Below are 15,035 nucleotides of genomic sequence, written 5' to 3'. Positions count from 1 at the left end.
ATAATGTTGAATCTGGTAAATTCTTGTTAGTTATATTCTAAATCATATTTAGGGTTTAATTCACTTCAATTGACTTTGATTCCTCCTAAATGGAGTCAATTTAGGTTATAATCTGTTGTTTATGACATAATTAAGGTTTCCCCTCTCTCTAAACTTCTTAGTTTTCTAAAGGGTCACCTATTTATAGCCTTAGGGTCCCAAAATCGTGCAAGGTAATGGTTCTTAGCTTCTATTGTTAGAACAACCTTGAGTTTTGTCAAACTCGAATCCATCTCCATACAGAGATCTAGAACACGATTGAATAAAATAACAGGTAAATAAAGTGTACTTGTCACCCACGTATGTTGGCGAAGAACAATAAAAAGGAAAAGCTCCAAAGCTTGATTCGTCCTCGAACAATAACTGATGTCCCTCGGTTTGGATCTTCCACAGCCTTCTCCTCCCACTTTGGCTCTCTTTCTTGTGAGAAGAATAGAGAATTAGACTAAGAGACTGCAAGGACTCCAACCATGTATTTATAATAAATACGAACCCTAATTCAATCCACCCCCACAATAGATAAGACTAGTATATCCCCAATATCCTTAAAACTATTCCCAAACAATGTTTATGCCTATGGACCCACACCAATAGGTATGACATAATTAATTAAGTCCACAAAAAATCCTAACAATCTTCTACTTGGGCTACATTAATTATACTCATTTTCCTACTGGCTTGGCCAGTGAGTCACACCGAAAATAATAGTTTTGAATCCTTGATTCAGTCAACAAATCTACTCATATCGGACAACAACAGAAGATACACCTCAATATACGATGCACAACTTTCTGTCAATCACAAATACAAGTCCATCTGTTAATCAAAATCGCTTTGAGAAATAAAACCATGACAACCACCATGTGATCACAAACTTGTTGTCACGCCCTTAACAAATCATTTCTTTGATATTAACCGACATTAGGCAAACCACCACAACCTTGTTAACATCTAACTTTGGCAATTATCGCCTAACTTTGACATGTCAAACAATCACATACACAATAATATAAAAATAAAATACATTCCAATAAATGTCCATGCTTAACAAAACAAGTTTTAACATACTAGTTAAGTAAATAAAACATGCTCCCACTGAGCTCCCACTGATTAACCAAAACAAGCAATGTATCACCTAAAGAAAATAAATAGTCCAAACTATAGGAAATAGTTCAAAATAAATGTTTAAGCTCCCACTGACCAGACGCTCCAGTACCCTACTTCTTTTTCAGCCATGCCTTGCGAGCATTGTAATCCCTTTTGATGTACCCCTTTTTTCTGCACTAGTAGCACTCTATGTCATTCTTGTTGTCCTTATCAAAAGGCCTATTCTTTCTCTTACCAGACTTATAAAAACCACTGTCAGACGCTCCCTTGTTCTCAGTTAGGTTGGCGCTTTCTACCGTGTTCTTTTTTAATCTTCCTTCCTCATGTGTTACAACACTGATAAGTCCACTCAATCTCCATGTTTTCCTTTATGCATTGTATATAGTATATAAAGTCTTGTAATCCTCCGGCAAAGAGTTGAGAGCTAGGGTAATCAAAAAATCATCGTCAAACTTGATGTCCAATTCCCTGATCTTGTTACTTGTTGTTACCATTCCTAGTACGTGTTCCCTCACGCTATCATTCCCTTCAAACTTTGTTCCTGTAAGCTTGGTCATCAGATTTCCTGCCTCTGACTTCTTGGTTTCCTCAAACATAGACTTCACAGTCGCCAAACAATCCTCTGTAAGAGTATGAGATCCTATGCTGCCATGCATTTCCTCAGGTATGGAATGCTCAATTAGTGTCAAACTTTTTCTGTTCGCATCTTCCCACTGTTTGAAATTAGTTTTATCTTTAGCAGTACTGGATGCAGTAAGGTCAGCCGGCTTATCCACCCTCAAATAGAGGTCAAATCCATAAGCCCCAAAACTAGTTTTAACTCCTCAAGCCATTTCTTATAATTTTCCCCAGAGAGGACAAGGATAGAATTCAAAAAACTGAGGTTGGAAACCATCCTGGTGATAACATTTAAAGAAAATAAATAACCATTACAACAATCAATCAACAAACACTTTGATGTGGTACACCCACACCTAATAAACTTTGTCAGTAACAAAACTAACTAAACAAGGGTTTCAACCGCACTACATTCTCAATCTTTGGGTTGATGGAATGCACTGGTCCTCTTACCGCAAATACCGCGAGAGGGCAATAACGTTCGAAAATCTCATCCACCTTTGGGTGATAAGAAATCCCTAGGCCATGCCTCTCCATTTCTTGTGCATTAACCTTTAACTTTGACAACGTCACATTTGGATTAACATTATCTACTTTGTTGCCATGATAATTTTGATCATAAAACCTTGAATTACAGGGCATTATAATAGAATTAAGCATGTCACTTTGGTGGGTCCCGCCTAACTATACCATAATATCATGTAATCCTACTTTGCAGCTAATATGTGTGGGATTACAGTAAAAATTAATGCACTTAAGGATTATCATGTATCACATAATGCTTGGCTATAGTTCCATGCTCATTGACAAGTAATAATTGACCTAAACATGCATTTAAGGTTTGTAGAAAAACACAAATAATGTCAAAACTATGGTCTCTAATTTTTCAACATATGCCAAATTGCATATCAAAACGAAGAGCACGAAAAAGCAGACGTTCCAAAAAAAAGCGCACCTCAAAATTAATCCAAACGAACCCACTCGGGCCTCTTGAAGTTTCTGGTTTTCTTAAGAGTGAACCAAATGGTTCAATCTGAACCGGACCGAACAAACCGAATCAAATCAATCTAGTTCAACCAAACCAGCCCACTGGTTCACCCAACTAGGTTTGTTTGCAAAAAAAGGGTAAAAAATGGATCTCGGGTCTTTTTTTACTTTGACCGGATCAAAGAATCTTTGATCGGGTCGGGAATCTTTGACCTGGTCCCAGTTGACCGGGTCAGGGTATCTTTGACCTAGGTCGGGTCCTTCTCTGACAGGGTCAAACGTGACCTGCAAGTCATAGTGGCTGACACCATGATGATGTCAGCCCTATGACGTCAAAATTATTTTTTTATTTTTTTAAATCAGCTAGAGAGTGGATCTTGCCCGCGGCTTTGGCAGGGGCGTGGCGGCGCGTCCAATCGTCGATGGTGGTGATCCACCCACCAAAGCGTTCATCTCGTCGAGCCCTATAACTCAGTATAAATTTTTTTCGGTTTCATTGGTAAAAAATTCCGACAGCGGCCAAAACAAGTACGGGTTCTCCCAGAAAAATTTAAAAAAAATTCACTCTTCGTCGTTAAAAATCGATTCAAGTGCTCACACAAACAAACAATCGATTCTAGGTCCATATGGATGGCTCTGATACCACTTGTTAGAATAACCTTGGGTCTTGTCAAACCCGAATCCATCTCCATACAGAGATCTAGAACACAATTGAATAAAATAACGGGTAAATAAAGTGTACCTGTCACCCACGTATGTTGGCGAAGAACAATAACAAGGAAAAGCTCCAAAGCTTGATTCATCCTCGAACAATAACTGATGTATCTCGAATCTTTCACAGCCTTCTCCTCCCACTTTGGCTCCCTTTCTTGTGAGAAGAATAGAGAATGAGACTAAGAGACTACAGAGACCCCAACTATGTATTTATAATAAATACAAACCCTAATCCAATCCACCCCCACAATGGATAAGACTAGTATACCCCCAATATCGTTAAAACTATTCCTAAACAGGGTTTATGATTGTGGACCCACACCAATAGGTATGGCATAATTAATTAAGCCCACAGAAAATCCTACCATCTATTTCAGTGGGATCTTCTTGCTTTAAGAAGAGGGGTTAATCTCGTCCTTGGATGGAAGGGAATCAATTTTGCCCCCCAAAGAAAGGTTTCTAAGGTCTTTTTGGGTGTCTTTTAGATCCTAAAATGTGTCTAGAGGGAACTAAGGTCATGGGATAGGAAATAAAAATTGAATCCCAAGCTGAGATTCACCAAATCCCTAGATTCTTGCCAAAATAGCATGGGATGAAGAAAAATGACATGCCGTGTATGAGGGCAATGACATGGAGGGGGAATCACCACGTGTCCTCCACCTCATCCCTCTTTTGGGGAGAGAAGAGAGAGGTGAATCGTATGTAGGGAGTCACCACCTAGAGGAGGGTTTAGGACCCAAGATTGAAATGTAATGACTCTCATGCTTTGCCCTTTTGGGAACAAACAGTCCGTTGGTTTGGGTACGAGTCAAGTTACAGTCCAGGAAATGTATTAGGCACCCCAGTCTACCCAGACTTGCTGGTCTTTCTATTGCTAGGTAAGGTGGGAACATAACATGCTTTTGGGAGGGAATGTAAAGTGCAAGTAAAGTGAATAAAATACAAAGAAAGGTAAGGAAGCATACCTGGAAGCTTGGTTGCATGGTAGGGGTTAGTATCAAAAAATAAAGAAAGGACTCAAAACCTAGACAACCTAAGCATGGTTGACACTAAGCTAAGCAGGGTAAGATGATAACCATGTGAAAGCAAAGATGATAATTAGATACATATGCATGGAAAAGCATGTCAATCAAAGGTAAAACATGAAACATATGCATGGCATGTGAAGAGAAGAATAGAGATGTTTGCATGAGGGAGTCTTAGATTACGGGGGATGAGGATCATAGAGATAAGCATGTGTGCAAAGAGTTCTCAACATGAAAAAAAGAGAGAAGGGGAAGAAGAAGAGGTGTGATAACCATCTAGAGAGATGGGATCACACTTCTTCGGAGATGCAAAATGAGTTAAGCGACAAGAACAACATAAATTAAATAAGCTTGAGAATGGAATGTCACCTACCTAGTTAGAAAACAACTCGAAAGAGAGAATGTGGAGGTTTTCCTTCATGACTTAGGAGATTTGTATGTGGACCAAGTTTTGCTGCTTATAGGGGGCTTCTCTTGTCTCCTTGTAAGCGACACTTTATTGTCCAAGCACCGAAATCACTGGATGGATGACTCTAAGCTTTGATCTTGAAGTCTCAAGTGGGTAGTAGCACTCAAAGGCAAAGGGGAAGTAGTAGACTAAGGCCAAGTAAGAGCCAAAGCTATGACTTCATAGCAAGAGAGTGGGGGAAGGCAATTGAGCAATTGGGAAATTATCGGTATGTTCATGTCCAAGTGCATGTAACCCTCATCAACGTGAGAGGGGGTGTATTTATAGATGTAGAGAGGTGTGTGTACTCCCAAATTCGTGTAGGGAACCTAGGTTCGATCCGGATCATCAAAAGGGTCTGTCTTTGCATCGACGATGGGTGTTTGGTTAAGGTAAGAGCCAATAGGAGGTGGGCATGTGTTTTATTGCCTTGGGAAATATTTCTTGGGGCCTAAGGAAGCCATTATATGCATCCAAGGTGCTAAAAATAGGCTTGGTCACGAAAGGAATCGAAATCGGAGCTAAACATGGTAAGTTTTGGCTTCTCAGATTTGCATAGATTCGATAGTGAAATTGCCCGAGTCAACATCGAAGAGGGATGAGGTCAAAATAGAGTGATTGTCGATGAACAATACTTGACATCGAGGGGAAGTGCTCGGTTGTCGATAGTTATTTTCTGAATGTCAAAGTAGGTTAGAAAATAGGAAGGTTCTGCCCGACAATCAAAGGGCATGTCTCTGTGTCGATGAAAGGTGGGGTCGATGTTGACTCGGGGTCTTTGAGTGTCGACCTGAGTTTCGGTGTCGACAGGCATGAAATGGACTGTTTGGGCCAGGTTCTGTGCTGGGCCAAGCTGGTTCCAAGGGGTTTGAGTCAGGGCTAGCCTTTCCAGGGGATCTTGGAGGGCTTGGACGCTTGGGTTCGGGCTCCGACATGGGGAGTTGACTATCGGTAAATGGATTCGGGCAGTACACATTGACGCTACATCCACAGATACACTGGCTCTAGGCCTTGGAGGGTAATAATCGTCACGGGAAACCTCCGGGGGGGAAAGACAATTTCAAAAATAGGGTACCACTGTGTGTGATTTATTCTCTATTTTAGAAATACTCTCTCACATCCCTTTCTTGGAGGCACAAACAACTTCTGGGATGGTGCTGCCCTAAAATCTGCAATTTTGTATTGCAGAGAAATGAAAACCATCTTCATATTTCTTATTTGGTGCGACTGGTACATCTCTCTCTCTCTCTCTCTCTCTCTCAGGAGTGTGAATTGTGATTCTCTCGTCCAAGAGCTCATTTCCATTGTTACCCATTGCTTTGCTCATCTTGTTTTAAAGTATGTAATCTAATTATCTTGCTATTCTTCTGCTAAAAAAATTTCTAATTTTTTCCTCTATTTGTCTGTGTAGCAAACAATATGTGTATACTTTAAGGTTATGTCCAAAGTAATCGTCCTTTCGACATACTTGGACGGCCAATTGATATAATACCATTTATGTTATAATTTATCCACTTTCCGTTTCTCTCTCAAATGTATCACTCTTCAATACCCTTCTCTTTCTTAAACACACCCCGTTCTTTCTCTCCTCTTCTCCTCTCTGTCTCACATGGTCTCTCTCACCTCCTTCCTCACACGTTTCTCTCTCTCTCTCGGAGTAATGGTTGTGCTGTCCCTTGCGTACCTTGTGCAATTTCTATAATTACCATGGCTAAGAGACTTCAATGCTGCCTAGGATTTGGAGGGGTGTGGAAAAAGGCATCCGGACTAAAATTGATCTCAAGCTTGTTCATTAGTAGCTTGGCTGATGGTTACCCATTGTATCACTTGATATTCAATTTGAGGTTAGATTCTTGACCTTAAATTTAAAGTCAGGATACTAACATATTTCCCATTATTGTTATTGCTTGGGGTCACTCTTTCATGTTGCAAGGTTTAGAAGGGCTGAGGCTTTAATGTTAATGTATTTGTATTTCATTTTAAGTGGTTTCGAGTTACTGAGTTGCTAAGAGGTTTTCAATCCTGTTGGTTTCATTGCATTTCACATATTATTGTTGGTCTTTCATATACTAACATGTTGTAATCTGGCTATGTCTCCTTGGAAGTGTTGCCCCTTGTATGCTATATGGTAGCAATGTTGAGAGATTAGGATCTAGCCGAGGTGCTTTTGTTAACCATTGCTTGCCTTACGCTGCACCTACTTGGAAATACCCTTTTTTGGTTGGAATTGCCTAGCACACTTGTTGTCATATCCTAGCTGAACTGCAGCCCACCGTAAATTCAACCTCGAGGCAAGTTATTTTGTAAATTTTTTCTTGTAATAGCTTCATTGATTAGTGTTTATCCCCCCTCCCCCACTGAGGATTCAGATTTTCAGTTTCTGTTCGAGTTTCTTTGTTAATTTATGTTTAAAGATTTTTTATCCTGTGAATGACTTATACCTATTTGTCTTATGTTCCTAAACTCATCAATGACCTAAAATGCATCATGTTATAGGCAAGGACATAAAACAGAGTCGTATACAACTAAACTCATCAATGGATGTGTTGTCCCTTGCGTACCTTCTGTAATTCTACGATGACTATGGCTAATAAGAGACTTCAATGTTGCCTACGATTTGGAGGGGTGTGGGATGGATGTTTTATGGTGTTCTAAAAGTATGGGTTTCCAAATAAATAGATACACAATCCAAAATCATATCCTACCAGTATAAGGGACAAGTATGATTGGTACCGCTTCTTGGATTTTATTTGGTATCTACGTGCATATGTTCTAATATCTACTCAATTGTTTGCAAGTTCTTCTTTGATACTAGGCTTCAAGAGAGCAAAGAAGGAGATGCACTGAGAAAAAGGGGTTCTTCTTGTTTGCAAGTTCTTCTTTTCTTATTTAAAGTATATTTTTGTACTTGAATTCCCTTTGATTTCTTCTTCTCCTGCCGAGTTCCTTCTCTAATGTTGCTACTTGATAGAATTCACTTTAATAAACTCCCCCCCCCCAAAAAAAAAAAAAAGGAAAAATATTTGGGTTCTTACTTTTTTGGTATTCAATTTAACTTTACAAAAGATGTTTCGGCAGTTGTATTTCAAATTTTGAATAGAAAACGTTTTGCCTTAGGAATTGGAGAAAATGAAAAGAATTACGTGAAGAAAATACTGAAGTACATTAGGCGTGCTGGTTGTTTGTTTAGGTGGTGTCATGGTTCTTAATTGCAACTCCCTTTTTTCCCTTTTAAAACCTTTAAAACTTGCCATCACTTAGTCGGAATGGAGCAAATAAATAACTAATGTGGTTCACATGATTGTTTCAGAAGTCTATTTTCATTAGTTATTGAATTACGCATTTATTAAAGAATTTACTGTGTAACTTAATTTGTTTACAAGTTTCAGTTCAGTAGTTCCTTAGAAAGTAGTGGACAATTTGCGTTTCTTTTCTTGGACTTTTTGAGGATGCTTTATGCTTATTTGAAGGGTTGGGCGGCCTTCACCCCCCATTCTTATTTTATTGCTTAGGCTAGGTTTGACTTCTCTGTAATTCTGGTTTGAAAATAAACCCTTCAAACTATATGGCTTTTATTAGGAATAGCAGTATAAGATCCATATTGCCTTGTTTTGCCTACGCCATGCTTCCACTTGTGATGGATGCACTCTTTGAAAGTGCAATTAACATCTTACTTTTCTTCTTTTCTGCAGACTGTAGTGGAAGTAAATGATTTTTAGAAAACAAGGCCTGAAGCCATTGCACATTTCGTAGCCAAGATAAAGTATCTCTGTTGGAGATGCAATGGCATTAAAGTAGAGTACTGCCTTTGATATTTCTGATTAACTTTTGGATGTTCTGTTGCAAAGTTAATGATTATATGCAAACACTGAAGAGTAATTCTCCTGTAGTGCATGGAGGTTGGAAGGTAATTTATAGCCGGACTGTTTATGAATCCATTTTGCATCCCATACTTTGCTTCTTAAACTCTTGTGACAAACATATTTGATTTCCCAGAGTTATATATTCTAATGGTGATCTTGTTTAGTTTGGATATTTTCATGTTCAAGAAGGCATCCAGCAAAGGAGTATTGGAGCTCTTGCTATATCAGCCCAATTTGTGGAAATTTTGGTTTATCTGTAGCTGTCTATTACAGTGTTAATTTTAATACTAAAAGGGAAAACATGTCTACAAGGTCATTGATGAGTTTAGTTGTCTACGACTCTCTCTTATGTCCTTGCCTGTAACATGATGCATTTTAAGCAGTACAATATTTTCATATTGTAGGTCTGATTGATTGTAGAAATGGTAGTTGGAGTGACCTTGGATTCAGTCTTGAAGCCAGTACAATTAAAATTCTAAAGCAAGAGGGCCTCATTCTGCAGAATCTCTTGTAAGTAAGCCAGTACATTTTATAGGTCTGATTTTTTTCCTTTAATGTTATAAGATTTTGAATGAACACAAGTACTTTACGTTACACGTTTTACCTTCTCTCTTTAAGAAGTATCTAGGCCCTTGTGTTGATCAAATATTTATTCTCTGAGGGTTTGACAACATATGATGCTTCACTGCATTCTCAAGCTGTCATGTTGTGCTTATGCTTCCTTTCATGCACCTCATGGGACAATATTAAAATTGTAACCTTGCATTTGGTAGAGCTAAACTCTGTAACCCATGATAGATATGATTAAGCACATCAAAGATGAAGTGTGCACTTGGATTGTTAGTCTATTGATGTCCATGAACTTTGCTAGAATAGTAATACTTATGTCTATTCGTACATGCATATACTTGTATCCTAAGAAGAAACTTTATACACGGGTAAGTCAGAATCATATATTAGTGATTGAAAATTTTGTCTGGAATTGAATTGATGTTTGGCTTTAAGATATGTAATCTCTTTTTCTTTTGGGGGCAGTAGGGGGTGTTTGTGGAGGCAAGTTGTATGCTCTTTGAACTCTAAGATCATGAGCTTATTATAAAATGATATTTTAATGCAGATTATCTGGCAGAATATATAAAGATAGATCTGGCTATGTACCCAACATTTTGACACAAATGTAGGCTATAAAAATTTATGATGTTATAAGAGGAATCCTTTAGGAAGTGCTACAAAAAAGTTGTTGCAATTTTGTGATCCTCCAACTGGTAAATTGTTCCTGTGTGACTTATGAGATCAGAAATGGAATAACACAGAGAACATGCAAGACTCATGTGACTTATGAGATCAGAAATTGAATAACACAGAGAACATGCAAGACTCGTCTGAATTATTTTGAATTCATACTTGTGTGTGGAACAATTTGGCCCATATCCGTGTCACAATACTGTATCCACAAGAGTAAATTTTTCTATTTTACTGAAGGAATTCCCTGTGCTGATTTTAGAACTTACGTAAGAGCGAAACAAATTACTTCTTTTAGTGAAACTAATTCTCTCTCCCTAACTTGTATCATGGTATGGTTTATGGTTTTGGGCTAGGGAATCGGTCTCTTCTGAATGCTCTGTTGATCAAACCTAGAGTCCATAAGTCGCCACCGCTTGCATCTTCATTTGCAAGTCATACACAAACAATTTTATGCTCTTTTTTTTTTTAATATTAATCCATTTTTTATCGATTTCCATTCTAATGCATTTGCAGGTTTTAATTGTTTGCTTGATGGTCAACGAAATTGGTAGGTTTTAATTTTTTTTCTCTTTGATTAAGAGAGTAATAATTCCATGAAATGATGATAATAGAAGGAAAGTTCAAAGCATCTCTTATTTTTTCTTTGTCAGTTTAAGATATGATTGAAGAGGAGATAGTTGATTGTAATAAAGGAGAACAGAAAAGGTCAGATACTTCATGAAAGTGTGGTGTGAGATTTAAGAAGTTGTCATATTTGGTGCAACATATGCAGAGTTATTTACTTGAGGTATTTGACTTTACAACTTCCTTGCTTTAATGTCTCCCCTCCCCCCCTTCACAAAAAGAAAATTTTGGCAAGATTGAGCATCGTTTTTCTTTCTGAAATTGCTTTATGCTCTGTTGTGCTCAGCTTTAAGCAATTGAACCTTTCAAACTCCAAATGACTTATTACGGACTTTGTTATGATACACCTTTTGTGGGTCTCAATTTTTGGCACTGGGTAGTGAAAGATCAATGTGAGGTTGTGTTTACAATTTCTATGGTGTTAGTTTTTTCTGAAACTTTTGGTTATATTGTTCTGATTGTTAAGGATCTATAGAAGATAGATTTTGGTTCCTTTAAAATAAAGGGAAATGTGTTCTATAGAAGAGTAGAAGAACCTCTTTTTAAGTGCATATTTAAAATTAAATGGCATAGGTAGTGGTTATGTTAGCAATCCAATATCTATGTAATTTTTATTGCTATACATCAGAAAAGGGGGTATTCTGAAACTTATACAAAGTACAAACAATACGAACCACATTAAAAAAAGCTACATGATATACTAAATTTTGTTTCACTAAACTCTCAATTCCCACATTTTCCATTGTGAGTAGAGAAACCTTTTTCTTTAGTGCATATTTTAAAATTAATGAAGTTATGTAATTATTTCCTTCTCATTCATTTATTTCAAAAACTCCAATATGGATTGACCAGCACAATCAAAGGATGATATGGTAACTGAAGTTTTAATTTGGTTTTAATTTAATTTCAATCATAAATTTGCAATAAATCAAATTTTGGAACCACTTTATGGGATTAGGGTACTAAATTCACTACTATTAACTGTACCTTCATTTTTCCCCTAATAGAAACATCATACTGGCAAAAGAGCATGGGTTTTATCAGTATGAAATATTATATTTCAAGTAGGTTTTCTTTCTCTTTCTTTCATCGTGGCGTTTATAATTTAAATATTGGTCTTTAGCTTAATTGACAGAGTACTTGAGGTGTGAGAAATGACTCCATACCTCAAGAAGATGGTGGTTCGAATCCATCAAGTCTCTTATCTATATTTTCATTTAACCTCAATAGTAGTGTCATGGGAATTGGTATTTCAAGATACTGAGAATCCAATAGCTTACAAAATTGGATCTCCATCTAACTTGTTTAATTTTGATTGTACACTCTTTTTTTTTTAATTTTATAATTCTTAAACATTAATATCTTCTTGATTTATTTTAGTATTGTAATTGTAAATGTATTTATCAAGAATTTTGTTTGTTGATTCAAGGAAAAGTTGTGCATTGATCTTGAGAATGTTAATGATATATAGAAGAGTATCTATGCGTATATTTTCAATGAAAAAAAAATGGCATTCACGTATTAATCGGGTATTTTCCCTTATTACATAATTTTCTTTATTATCCTTTTGTTTTATACTGGTCATGCTATTCCCATAAATTTTTTTCTTTATTATTTGGTTCTTATTTTCTTAATCTAAACATGGTAATGATAAATTTATTTTAATTGAAACTTAAAAGGAAATATGCACAAAAAAACGTGCGTAAGTGTTAGTTACATTGAATCAAGCTGATTCTTGATTCAATAAATATATTTTAGTAGGCTTTGTTGAATAAACTGCAAGGATGCATAAATATTGATCATTTGCTATTTCCCTCCCCATTCCGTTCTCTCTCTCTCTCTCTCTCTCTCTCTCTCTCTCTCACACACACACACATATTCTTGTCCACACGTGCATGTTTACCACTCACATATTTTTGTCCACACGTGCATGTATATATCATATGGACTATGTGAAGGAACTACTACGTACATGTATTTAGGAAAGAGAACCCATGCATGATATTGAAGTTTTTGTAATATTGTGATACAAATAAAGTGCACAAGATGATAAATCTTTCCTTGATGTGCTAGATGTAACATCTCGCATGTATGTCATGAATATTTTATTATTATATTAGAGATTTGTGAATATTTTAATGCATTTGTGCATATTTTATTAATATTAGCATCAAAGAGGACTTGATTATGGAAAAATCAAGTCCCCCCTGAGGTTTGACGTAATTATGGAAAAATTCCTCAATTTTGCAAAATTCTGTGTGCCCCCCTAAGGTTCTTAACAGTTATCATATTCCCCCATGTCATTAGTCTAGGACTAACAACGTTACAACCTTTGGATGAACTGACAAAAATACCCCTCCTGTTGTGAATGAAACCTAGACGGAAGTTTTAGGGTTTGAAATTTTGGGGAAAATCCCAAATCTCAGCCTCTACTCTGCCTCTAATCTTCCACCTGCGTCATGAGAGTTTAATCTTCCCCAATCGTGCCCTAGCAGAAGAATCGACCCGATGCAATAGTGCTCTAGAAGTCATGAGAGTTTAATCTTCCACCTGCAACTCCTCCGCCCAGATCGATTCTTGGACCACCATTGTTGGACCTGCAACTCCAACCTACTCGGTGCGACCTGCAACTCATCCCAACAAAAATCTGTTGTGCAATGCAATCGTATCTGAGATTTGAAGTGTGGTAGTGGTTTATTGAGGTTGAATAGTGGTTTCAGTTGGACTTTGTAGGAACAGTCGGTTGAGACTAACACAAATAATTTGTTCTGCTCTCCTAATGCAAATGCTCTGCTCTGCTCTTGGATATCTTCCAGGTGGATCAACCCACAACAGTTACCCATCCAAATGCTCTGCTCTGCTAATTCACACACTTAAGACTAACAGCCCAAGCTCCCTGCTTTCTGACTAATGAGCTAAAAATTACCCAAAATCAATGAAGTGCGATTGATGAGTCTATCTCTTAGAAGATGGAAGGAAGGGACTAATATTAATGAGTGTGATTGTTTGTGGTATGGAGTGCTAATATTGTATAAAAATTTGTTATTTTTATAGGTAAAATGAATTCTGCCAGTATCAATGAGAGCAATTCATGTTACGTTAAGTTTGAGAACAAGCTGTGTTTTTGTAGGAAAAGAGCTGCTTTGAGGATCTTGAACTCGACAGACAACCCGAGTAGGCTATATTATAACTGTGCAGACAATAATAAGGGGGGATGTAACTTCTTCCAATGGTGTAGTACCATTACTGAATCAGGTCAATTTAGCCTCACAAATGCTCCAGGTCCATCAAATAATGTGGGTGAAATTAGTGTAGAAGAGCAACAGAGGAGGGAGCAACAGAAGGAGGAAGAATTATGTGGTTTAAAGAATAGAGTGATTGAAATGAAAAAGTCAAATGTCGTAATGAAGATGTTTTGTCAAATTATGGTCGCTTTGTTTCTCTTGAACTTTGTTGTAATTGTTGTGAAGATATGATGGAGTGTGTGGGAAGGGCACCTAATGTATGAGAAGGGTATTTCACCTAATGTATGGGAAGGGGAGTTTCAGCTGAAAATTTTGCTTCGCAGGTTTAGTACAATTTAAAGTTTTGCAATTTGTTGGTATTAGTTAGAAAGTTTCATCATTTTTTGTTCAGCTTAAGAAATCTTAACTTTTACATCCATCCAGATGGAGCTTTATATATTCCTGTTTATTTGCTTAGCACATGAACAGTTCTGATATCTTTATCACTCAACTGCCATTGCAAGAAATTAAACTTCAAACTGCTTCTTCATTCTCTATCTTTCACATGGCTCCTAGCATTTGTCTCCAGGTTTAATTCGATTGGATTATCAGAAAAACCAAGGCATGAGTATAGCTTCCCATTTCTGCATGAGTCAATCTCTTTAGAGGTTGACTCAACAGAAAGCCTGTGTTGAGTCAACCTGTGCCGATCTTCTTCTATCACTGCAACAAAAAGCCTCTCACCTCACTGTATCACACATTCCATTGCTAAAAGCAAGCTTCAATTTTCAGTCATAAAAATTGAACAAACCATTACATTACAACCAAATTGATCCATCCATCAAATTAAAAACAATATCTGTTACAACATAATTCAAATTGTTGATCCAAATCCAACTCAAAACCAACTCAAAACATTAGATCACTAAATATTTTTCATCAATTGAAAAGGTCCATCAAAGTAGAACTTGTTCATGCATAAAACAAAACTTGATCATAAACAGGTTTTGCCTTCAGCTCCTAAACATCAACTCCATTTCAGCTCCTCATCAACTCAACTGTACATGGCAAAAGAACACATTGTTTCAGTCTATTTGGCAAAGATGATGAAACTGGGAATGATAATTTGAAATGCATTAAA

Source organism: Telopea speciosissima, chromosome 11 (genome assembly GCF_018873765.1).
Source record: "Telopea speciosissima isolate NSW1024214 ecotype Mountain lineage chromosome 11, Tspe_v1, whole genome shotgun sequence".
Taxonomy (NCBI): domain Eukaryota; kingdom Viridiplantae; phylum Streptophyta; class Magnoliopsida; order Proteales; family Proteaceae; genus Telopea; species Telopea speciosissima.
This window is presented reverse-complemented; position numbering follows the sequence as displayed.